Below are 12,333 nucleotides of genomic sequence, written 5' to 3' on the forward strand. Positions count from 1 at the left end.
TACAGTGCAATTTGGAGTAGTCCACACATATATAGGCATAATTTGATCATATATATGCATAATTTGATCTAGTCCACATATGTATGCATAATTAGGGATAATCCACAAGTCGAATGTATTATCCTAGTAGACGTCACACACAAGTCGCAAATTTATACATATTGTCACTAATTGCAAAACACGTGCACGTCACAATAGAAGTACACTTGTTCATATATAGATCATCTTGAGGAGGAGAGGCCATCGGGTTAACATTCCGGAGGAGGAGGGGCATCACTTGCACTGCTTCGAGATTATATAAGAACCTATAAGAGTAGAGTCACGTGAGGGTGGTTCGTCCCTATGTAATGAATCTTCTACTGTAGTTTAGATAATGTTCTACCTGTAGTTGATGCTATTTCGAGACATGGACATAAATGAAAGGTTAGGATGCTAACCTTGATGCGCGTTATCTCACGTGATGCGGCGGTTGGGCGACTCCGTATGGACGGAGTTGAGCTGGTGCTTGAAGCACGTATCTCGTGCAGTTTGAGATGTGAGGAGGTGGCGATCGCCTCATTGCAAAGGAGGTGGCGGCTATGGCCCTTCCCCTGGCCAACAATGATGAGAAGCTCAGGATCAACGGGCTTGGACGTAGGTTCGGCTTCCTGCCCGTGCACCTCCTGGAAGACCTCTTTGAAGGTCCCCCACTTCTCCTCCCCCGACTCACTGCAGAACTCGGCGCCATCCTTCCCCTTGTGACCTTCTCTCCAGGCTTCCAGGATGTGGACCGGGCGACCAACCTTCGCTTCCTGCAAAATTAACCATAAAGTTTAATGAACCAAGATGCACCGTGCGAAAAAGTTAACATCTTAATCCACATACCATGTGTTGCTTGAGAGCGGTTAGGTTCCGGCTCCCGTGGACATGAGCCGGGCCTGACATTTTGGCTTGATCGTTTCCCTTCTCCACATGTTGCGCTTGCCATGCTGGGTCACACCACATGTCAACCAGGGCCTCCCAACAATCGTCCTTCATCCAGGGTTCCTTCGACTAGTCAGACAAAATCGAATAATTGGGAACAAGAGGGATGAATCAAAGTACTAGCAACCGATGTAGTCACTTACCACTGACATGTATTCTTCTCGCGACAAGTTGGTCTGGCAAGCAGTCTTCCTTGTCATCTTCTCTCCCTTGTCATCGAGCGGCCGACACTGCATCACGGCTTTGTACCGCAGCGTGTGCTTGGTGTCAGAGAGTATCTTTCGGGCAGATTTCATGACGCCTTTGATCACCTTCTACTGCTCACCATCCACGCAAGCAAATGTTTGCTACAAGAAAGCATATTGCATCTTCTCACCATCCACACAAGTAAGGATTTGGATATGGAAAAATGCAATGGTCGGAGCGAAGATACTTACAAAAAAGCATTGATGACCCGGGTGGCCATGGTGACATTGTGCTCGTCCTTGTTGTGTTTGTAATGCTCCCAGGTTAAACCCGGTGACGGCGGCTCGTCATCACCTGGCTTGGACAATCCAGGGAAGTGCTTCCTCAAGAGGGAGCCGATGATGTGGTTCGGCGGGCATGCCCCCTTAGGTTGTGTCGGGATAAATTTCCACTGACTGCATGATATAAAAGACAAGCATATGTGAGTGTCAAAGTTGAGGCATCCAAAATATGATGGACGGTCGCTGGCAGCAGTTGGTTCCGGGACCTTCCCCGGACCACGCCCAGATTTCTTCCTCTTGGAAGTGTTGCTCGAGGTAGACCCCGAGCCATCCGAGGTCTCCATGTCGCCCGACTCGGTAGCGAGCGGATCTGGTCCATCTAAGTCCACTTCGACATCGCCATACAATGATGACTCATCGTCGGGAGTGGACTGATGGGAGGCGGACGACTCGGTCCTACCAATTGGGACTCTCCGATACTTACAGTGCCCCCATCAGAATCTGAAAAACAAAATAAATATGGTGAATATTAACCATACCACTTCAATAGGCATCAGACTTTTTTTTATCAAAGAAGGGTTTTCCCCTTCCGATTTTCATTAAAGAAAACCAAGCCAACAGGTATTCACATTGTTGATTAGTTCACATATCAATGTTAGGGACGATGACTAGTTGGATGCTTGGTTTCATTTCAATATAAAAGTGGAGCCGGCCTATATGTCCAAACGAAAAAAATCGTAAGTTATGTGAAAGAAGAGTATAAGCACAACCAAAATGGTCAATAAAAAGTATTGAAGCATACTCCATGGTTTATGCAAGCTTCATTTTAACTGGATATAATATATGTCAACAAGCATAATTCATATATGATTCCCACTCTTTAGACCTTATCAAATCTGACTTGGATATACAGTTCGCAACAGGCTCCTCTAAATCCCGACACAATAACAACATGTATTTCATTGTTCTTGATGATAGGCGGAGATTAAAGTTCACTCAACATATGTGGATTATGGCACCATGGACTTTCAAGTACTCTTAGAAGGACCCCAAGATTTGGATAGATGGTCGAAAGGTACAATGCTTAATCGTTGCGGTCTATTCCAAACTTCGTTACACAAGCAAGCAATTTATCCATGGTTCGACTTTGAAACCAAATAATGTATGATTCCTTGCAGGTGCATTCATTCCTACTTATATAAGGAGGCTAATTTAACTCATGATGCAAGATTTTCGCACATCCAAAACTACAAACTTGCAAAACAAATGAATGTGGCAAATGACATTGAAAATCTATTTCATCATTGCAGATTGCATGTAACATTTATTCACCAACTAGTGATCATGGCATGACAATACAAACACCTATGCCTGCTCCACCGGTGGCAGTGCCTGAGAAAGAGGATGCCCCTGCCACCATGACTCTCAACGACGGAGGAGGGCAAGAGGAAGAGACGAGAGAGGGAGGAGGGGCCGGTTTTCTACTAACCTGAGGGCATCTCCAGCTGCCGCACTACCTAGGAGCTCCGCTGCAACGGCCGTCCTCGGGCAGCATCGAAGAACCGCCGCACCGACCGCCAGCCATGAAGCTTGGTGGCGGTGACAGTTGGGCGCGGCGGAGGAGGGGGCCGGCAGGAACGAGCCGGAGCAGGCGACGATGCGGCGTGCCGCGTCGTTGCATGCGGAGGTGAGTCCGTCACATCTGTGACCCCACTATCTATCTTAGGGTTTTTAGGGTTTAGGGTGCGTACGGTGGGGTGGAAACTGTTGGAAATATGCCCTAGAGGCAATAATAAATTGGTTATTATTATATTTCCTTGTTCATGATAATCGTTTATTGTCCATGCTAGAATTGTATTGATAGGAAACTCAGATACATGTGTGGATACATAGACAACACCATGTCCCTAGTAAGCCTCTAGTTGACTAGCTCGTTGATCAATAGATGGTTATGGTTTCCTGACCATGGACATTGAATGTCATTGATAACGGGATCACAACATTAGAAGAATGATGTGATGGACAAGACCCAATCCTAAGCCTAGCACAAAGATCATGTAGTTCGTATGCTAAAGCTTTTCTAATGTCAAGTATCATTTCCTTAGACCATGAGATTGTGCAACTCCCGGATCCCGTAAGAGTGCTTTGGGTGTGCCAAACGTCACAACGTAACTGGGTAACTATAAAGGTGCACTACGGGTATCTCCGAAAGTGTCTGTTGGGTTGGCACGAATCGAGACTGGAATTTGTCACTCCGTGTAAACGGAGAGGTATCTCTGGGCCCACTCGGTAGGACATCATCATAATGTGCACAATGTGATCAAGGAGTTGATCACGGGATGATGTGTTACGGAACGAGTAAAGAGACTTGCCGGTAACGAGATTGAACAAGGTATCGGGATACCGACGATCAAATCTCGGGCAAGTAACACACCGATAGACAAAGGGAATTGTATGCGGGATTGATTGAATCCTCGACATCGTGGTTCATCCGATGAGATCATCGAGGAGCATGTGGGAGCCAACATGGGTATCCAGATCCCTCTGTTGGTTATTGGCCGGAGAGTCGTCTCGGTCATGTCTACGTGTCTCCCGAACCTGTAGGGTCTACACACTTAAGGTTCGGTGACGCTAGGGTTATAGAGATATTAGTATGCGGTAACCCGAAAGTTGTTCGGAGTCCTGGATGAGATCCCAGACGTCACGAGGAGTTCCGAAATGGTCCGGAGGTAAAGATTTATATATGGGAAGTCTTGTTTTGGTCGCCGGAAAAGTTTCGCGCATTATCGGTATTGTACCGGGAGTGCCGAAAGGGGTTCGGGGGTCCACCAAAGGGGTCCACCTACCCCGGGGGGGCACATGGGCTGTAGGGGTGTGCGCCTTGGCCTATATGGGCCAAGGGCACCAGCCCCAAGAGGCCCATGCGCCAAGAGATAAGGGAAAGGAAGAGTCCTAAAGGGGGAAGGCACCTCCTAGGTGCCTTGGGGAGGATGGACTCCTCCCTGGCCGCACCCTTCCTTGGAGGAAGGGCCAAGGCTGCGCCCCCCTCTCCCTTGGCCCTATATATAGTGGGGGGAAGGGAGGGAAGCCGCACCTAAGCCCTGGCGCCTCCCTCTCCCTCCCATGACACATCTCCCTCCTCCCGCAGCGCTTGGCGAAGCCCTGTTGGAATCCCGCTACTTCCACCACCACGCCGTCGTGCTGCTGGATCTCCATCAACCTCTCCTTCCCCCTTGCTGGATCAAGAAGGAGGAGACATCGCTGCTCCGTACGTGTGTTGAACGCGGAGGTGCCGTCCGTTCGGCGCTAGGATCATCGGTGATTTGGATCATGACGAGTACGACTCCATCTACCCCGTTCTCTTGAACGCTTCCGCGCGCGATCTACAAGGGTATGTAGATCCACTCCTCCCTCGTTGCTAGATGACTCCATAGATTGATCTTGGTGACACGTAGGAAATTTTTGAATTATTGCTACGTTCCCCAACAGTGGTATCAGAGCTAGGTCTATTGCGTAGATTCTATGCACGAGTAGAACACAAAGTAGTTGTCGGCGTTGATTTTGTTCAATATGCTTACCGTTACTAGTCCAATCTTGATTCGGCGGCATTGTGGGATGAAGCGGCCCAGACCAACCTTACACGTACTCTTACGTGAGACTGGTTCCACCGACTGACATGCACTAGTTGCATAAGGTGGCTAGCGGGTGTCTGTCTCTCCCACTTTAGTCGGATCAGATTCGATGAAAAGGGTCCTTATGAAGGATAAATAGCAATTGGCATATCACGTTGTGGTTTTTGCGTAGGTAAGAAACGTTCTTGCTAGAAACCCATAGCAGCCACGTAAAACATGCAAACAACAATTAGAGGACGTCTAACTTGTTTTTGCAGGGTATGCTATGTGATGTGATATGGCCAAAAGGAATGTGATGAATGATATGTGATGTATGAGATTGATCATGTTCTTGTAATAGGAATCACGACTTGCATGTCGATGAGTATGACAACCGGCAGGAGCCATAGGAGTTGTCTTTATTTATTGTATGACCTGCGTGTCATTGAACAACGCCATGTAATTACTTTACTTTATTGCTAACTGGTAGCCATAGTAGTAGAAGTAATAGTTGGCGAGCAACTTCATGGAGACACGATGATGGAGATCATGATGATGGAGATCATGGTGTCATGCCGGTGACAAGATGATCATGGAGCCCCAAGATGGAGATCAAAGGAGCTATATGATATTGGCCATATCATGTCACTGTTATTTGATTGCATGTGATGTTTATCATGTTTTTGCATCTTGTTTACTTAGAACGATGGTAGTAAATAAGATGATCCCTCATAATAATTTCAAGAAAGTGTTCCCCCTAACTATGCACCGTTGTGACAGTTCGTCGTTTCGAAGCACCACGTGATGATCGGGTGTGATAGATTCTTACGTTCGAATACAATGGGTGTTGACCAGCCTAGCATGTACATACATGGCCTCGGAACACATGCAAAACACTTAGGTTGACTTAACGAGCCTAGCATGTACAGACATGGCCTCGGAACACAAGAGACCGAAAGGTCGAGCATGAGTCGTATGGTAGATACGATCAACATGAAGATGTTCACCGATGTTGACTAGTCCGTCTCACGTGATGATCGGACACGGCCTAGTTGACTCGGATCATGTAATCACTTAGATGACTAGAGGGATGTCTATCTGAGTGGGAGTTCATGAACTTAATTATCCTGAACATAGTCAAAAGGATTTTGCAAATTATGTCGTAGCTCGCGCTTTAGTTCTACTGTTTAGATATGTTCCTAGAGAAAAATTAGTTGAAAGTTGATAGTAGCAATTATGCAGACAGTAAAAGGCTTATGTCCTTAATGCACCGCTCAGTGTGCTGAACCTCGAACGTCGTCTGTGGATGTTGCGAACATCTGACATACACATTTTGATAACTACGTGATAGTTCAGTTAAATGGTTTAGAGTTGAGGCACCGAAGACGTTTTAAAACATCGCGAAACATATGAGATGTTTCGGGGGCTGAAATTGGGATTTCAGGTTCGTGCCCACGTCAAGAGGTATAAGACCTCCGACGATTTTCTTAGCCTGCAAACTAAGGGAGAAAAGCTCAATTGTTGAGCTTGTGCTCAGATTGTCTGAGTACAACAATCATTTGAATCGAGTGGGAGTTGATCTTCCATATGAGATAGTGATGTTTCTCCGAAGTCATTACCACCAAGCTGCTAGAGCTTCATGATGAACTATAATATATCAGGGACATATATGATGAACCTTGAGATATTCGCGATGTTTGACACCACAAAAGTAGAAATCAAGGAGCATCAATTGTTGATGGTTGGTGAAACCACTAGTTTCAAGAAGGGCAAGGGGAAGAAAGGGATACTTCATGAAACGACAAGTCAGTTGCTGCTCAAGTGAAGAAACCCAAAGTTGAACCCAAGCCCAAGACTAAGTGCTTCTGTAATAAAGAGGAACAGCCACTTGAGCAGAATTACCCTAGATACTTGGTAGATGAGAAGACTGTCGATAGAAGTATATTGGATATACATTATGTTAATGTGTACGTTACTAGTACTCCTAGTAGCACCAGGGTATTAGATACCGGTTCGGTTGCTAAGTGTTAGTAACTCAAAATAAAAGCTACGGAATAAACGGAGACTAGCTAAAGGTGAGCTGACGATATGTGTTGGAAGTGTTTCCAAGGTTGATATGATCAAGCATCGCACGCTCCCTCTACCATCGAGATTGGTATTAAAACCTAAATAATTGTTATTTGGTGTTTGCGTTGAGCATAGACATGATTGGATTATGTCTATCGTGATACGGTTATTCATTTAAGGAGAATAATGGTTACTCTGTTTATTTGAATAATACCTTCAATGGTCTTACGCCTAAAATGAATGGTTTATTGAATCTCGATCGTAGTGATACACATGTTCATGCCAAAAGATATAGGATAGTAATGATAGAACCACCTACTTGTGGCACTGCCACTTAAGTCATATCGGTATAAAACGCATGAAGAAGCTCCATGTTGATGGATCTTTGGACTCACTCATTTTTGAAAGGATTGAGACATGCGAACCATGTTTGTTGGTAGATATGCATGAAGAAACTCTATTCAAATGGATCGTTTGGACTCACTTGATTTCGAATCACTTGAGACATGCAAATCATACCACATGGGCAAGATGACTGAAAGCCTCATTTTCAGTAAAATGGAACAAGAAAGCAACTTCTTGGAAGTAATACATCTTGATGTGCGCAGTCCAATGAGTGCTGAGGCGTGTAGTGGATATCGTTATGTTCTTACTTCACAGATGATTTGAGTAGATGTTGAGTATATTTACTTGATGAATCCCGAGTCTGAATTATTGAAAGGTTCAAGTAATTTCAGGGTGAAGTTGAAAGATCGTCGTGACAAGAGGATAAAATATCTATGATATGATTATAGAGATGAATATCTGAATTACGAGTTTGGCACAGAATTAAGACATTGTGGAAATTGTTTCACAACTAATACAGCCTGGAACACCATAGTGTGATGGTGTGTCCAAACATCATAACTGCACCCTATTGGATATGACGCATACCATGATGTCTCTTATCGAATTACCATGATAGTTTATGGGTTAGGCATTAGAGACAACCACATTCACTTTAAATAGGGCACCACGTAATTCCGATGAGATGACACCGTATGAACTATGGTTTAGAGAAACCTAAGATGTCATTTCTTAAAAGTTTGGGGCTGCGACGCTTATGTGGAAAAGTTTCAGGCTGGTAAGCTCGAACCCTAAGCGGATAAATGCATCTTCATAGGACACCCAAAAAAGTTGGGTATACCTCCTGTCTCAGATCCGAAAGCAATAAGGGATTGTTTCTAGAATCGGGTCCTTTCTCGAGGAAAAGTTTCTCTCGAAAGAATTGAGTGGGAGGATGGTGGAGACTTGATAAGGTTGTTGAACCGTCTCTTCAACTAGTGTGTGGCAGGGCACGGGAGTTGTTCTTGTGGCACCTACACCAATTGAAGTGGAAGCTTATGATAGTGATCATGAAACTTCAGATCAAGTCACTACCAAACCTCGTGGGATGACAAGGATGCGTACTACTTCAGAGTGGTACGTAATCCTGTCTTGGAAGTCATGTTGCTAGACAACAATGAACCTACGAACTATGGAGAAACGATGGTGGGCCTAGATTCCAAAATGGCTCGAGGCCATATAATCCGAGAGAGGATCCATATATGAAAACAAAGTGTAGACTTTGGGAGAACTACTTGATGGTCGTAAAGCTGTTAGGTACATATGGATTTTAAAAGGAAGACGGACAATGATGGTAGGTATCACCATTAAGAAAGCTCAACTTGTCATTAAGATGTTTTCCGACAAGTTCAAGGAGTTGACTACGATGAGACTTTCTCACTCGTAGCGATGCTAAGAGTATGTTGGAATTATATTAGCGATTACTGCATTGTTTGTGAAATCTTGCAGATAGGATGTCAAAAAAAACATTGTTTTCTCAACGATTTTCTTGAGGAAAGGTTGTATGTGATACAACCGGAAGGTTTTGTCAATCCTGAAAGATGCTAATAAGTATGCAAAGCTCCAGCAATCCTTCTAAGGACTGGAGTAAGCATCTCGGAGTTGGAATGTATGCTTTGATAAGATGATCAAAGTTTTGGGTGTATACAAAGTTTATGAGAAACTTGTATTTCCAAAGAAGTGAGTGGGAGCACTATAGAATTTCTGATAAATATATGTTGTTGACCAGAAATGACGTAGAATTTCTGGAAAGCATATAGGGTTATTTGGAAAGTGTTTTTCAATGGATAGCCTGGATTAAGCTACTTGAACATTGAGCATCAAGATCTATAAGGATAGATCAAAATTCTTAATGGTACTTTCAAATGAGCACATACCTTGACATGATCTTGAAGGTGTTCAAGATGGATCAGTCAAAGAAGGAGTTCTTGCCTGAGTTGTAAGGTATGAAGTTAAGACTTAAAGCTCGACCACGGCAGAAGAAAGAGGAAGGACGAAGGCCGTCCCCTATGCTTTTATCATAGGCTCTCTACAGTATGCTATGATGTGTACCACACCTGAAGTGTGCCTTGCCATGAGTCAGTCAAGGGGTACAAGAGTGATCCAAGAATGGATCACAGGACAACGGTCAAAGTTATCCTTAGTAACTAGTGGACTAAGGAATTTTCTCGATTACGGAGGTGGTAAAAGAGTTCGTCGTAAAGGGTTACGCCGATGCAAACTTTGACACTAATCCAGATTATTCTGAGTAGTAAACTGGATTCGTATAGTAGAACAATTGTTTGGAATAGCTCCAAATAGAACGTGGTAGCTGCATCTAGGAGATGACATAGAGATTTGTAATGCACACACGGATCTAAAAGGTTCAGATCCGTTGACTATAACATCTCTCACAAGCATAACATGATCAAACCCAGAACTCATCGAGTGTTAATCACATGGTAATGTGAACTAGATTATTGACTCTAGTAGACTCTTTGGGTGTTAGTCACATGGGGATGTGACCTTGAGTGTTAATCACATATCGATGTGAACTGGATTATTGACTCTAGTGCAAGTGGGAGACTGTTGAAAATATGCCCTAGAGGCAATAATAAATTGGTTATTATTATATTTCCTTGTTCATGATAATCTTTTATTGTCCATGCTAGAATTGTATTGATAGGAAACTCAGATACATGTGTGGATACATAGACAACACCATGTCCCTAGTAAGCCTCTAGTTGACTAGCTCGTTGATCAATAGATGGTTATGGTTTCCTGACCATGGACATTGAATGTCATTGATAACGGGATCACATCATTAGAAGAATGATGTCATGGACAAGACCCAATCCTAAGCCTAGCACAAAGATCATGTAGTTCGTATGCTAAAGCTTTTCTAATGTCAAGTATCATTTCCTTAGACCATGAGATTGTGCAACTCCTGGATCCCGTAGGAGTGCTTTGGGTGTGCCAAACGTCACAACGTAACTGGGTGACTATAAAGGTGCACTACGGGTATCTCCGAAAGTGTCTGTTGGGTTGGCACGAATCGAGACTGGGATTTGTCACTCCGTGTAAACGGAGAGGTATCTCTGGGCCCACTCTGTAGGACATCATCATAATGTGCACAATGTGATCAAGGAGTTGATCACAGGATGATGTGTTACGGAACGAGTAAAGAGACTTGCCGGTAACGAGATTGAACAAGGTATCAGGATACCGACGATCGAATCTCGGGCAAGTAACATACCGATAGACAAAGGGAATTGTATGCGGGATTGATTGAATCCTCGACATCGTGGTTCATCCGATGAGATCATCGAGCATGTGGGAGCCAACATGGGTATCCAGATCCCGCTGTTGGTTATTGGCCGGAGAGTCATCTCGGTCATGTCTACGTGTCTCCCGAAGCCTTAGGGTCTACACACTTAAGGTTCGGTGACGCTAGGGTTATAGAGATATTAGTATGCGGTAACCCGAAAGTTGTTCGGAGTCCCGGATGAGATCCCGGACGTCACGAGGAGTTCCGGAATGGTCCGGAGGTAAAGATTTATATATGGGAAGTCTTGTTTTGGTCGCCGGAAAAGTTTCGCGCATTATCGGTATTGTACCGGGAGTGCCGAAAGGGGTCCGGGGGTCCACCAAGGGGGTCCACCTACCCCGGGGGGGCCACATGGGCTGTAGGGGTGTGCTCCTTGGCCTATATGGGCCAAGGGCACCAGCCCCAAGAGGCCCATGCGCCAAGATATAAGGGAAAGGAAGAGTCCTAAAGGGGGAAGGCACCTCCTAGGTGCCTTGGGGAGGATGGACTCCTCCCTGGCCGCACCCTTCCTTGGAGGAAGGGCCAAGGCTGCGCCCCCCCCCCCTCTCCCTTGGCCCTATATATAGTGGGGGGAAGGGAGGGCAGCCGCACCTAAGCCCTGGCGCCTCCCTCTCCCTCCCATGACACATCTCCCTCCTCCCGCAGCGCTTGGCGAAGCCCTGTTGGAATCCCGCTACTTCCACCACCACGCCGTCGTGCTGCTGGATCTCCATCAACCTCTCCTTCCCCCTTTCTGGATCAAGAAAGAGGAGACGTCGCTGCTCCGTACATGTGTTGAACGCGGAGGTGCCGTCCGTTCGGCGCTAGGATCATCGGTGATTTGGATCACGACGAGTACGACTCCATCTACCCCGTTCTCTTGAACACTTCCGCAAGCGATCTTCAAGGGTATGTAGATCCACTCCTCCCTCGTTGCTAGATGACTCCATAGATTGATCTTGGTGACACGTAGGAAAATTTTGAATTATTTCTACGTTCCCCGATAGAAACAGAATAACCGCATTGCATCCTGTCAAATCCTAGTGCGCAACAATGCGGTAGCGCGAGGCCGAGCAGGAGGGGAGGGGGGGTCGGGACCCCCCTCCCCTCCCCCTGCGAGACCGAGTCAGGAACGAGCCGGAGCAGGCGTCGACGCAGCGTACCGCATCGTCGCATGCGGAGGCGAGTCCGTCACATCCGTGACCCCACTATCTATCTCAGGGTTTTTAGGGTTTAGGGTGCGTGTTTTAGTTAGATATGAATTTCATATGTTTTTGTACTTGAACTTCTTCTTTTTGTTTCTTTGGGTTTATTTATTCTTATTTCTTTACTTCTTTTATTAGAGTACTTGAATTTATGTTCTTTATTTTTTGAACTTCTTTCTCTTGTTTTTTAGGTGCATATTTATGTATGTATTTTTCTTCCTTTTGGTAGTGTATCTGCCATCTATTTTTGGTTTTAAGGATATCAGCAGTGCTGTTGTGTGATCTTATCTCATTATAATAGATGCATTCAAATGGTGCATTCATTTTATCTATAGATGTATTTACTTTTT

The sequence above is a fragment of the Triticum dicoccoides genome, chromosome 6A (genome assembly GCF_002162155.2).
Source record: "Triticum dicoccoides isolate Atlit2015 ecotype Zavitan chromosome 6A, WEW_v2.0, whole genome shotgun sequence".
Taxonomy (NCBI): Eukaryota; Viridiplantae; Streptophyta; class Magnoliopsida; order Poales; family Poaceae; genus Triticum; species Triticum dicoccoides.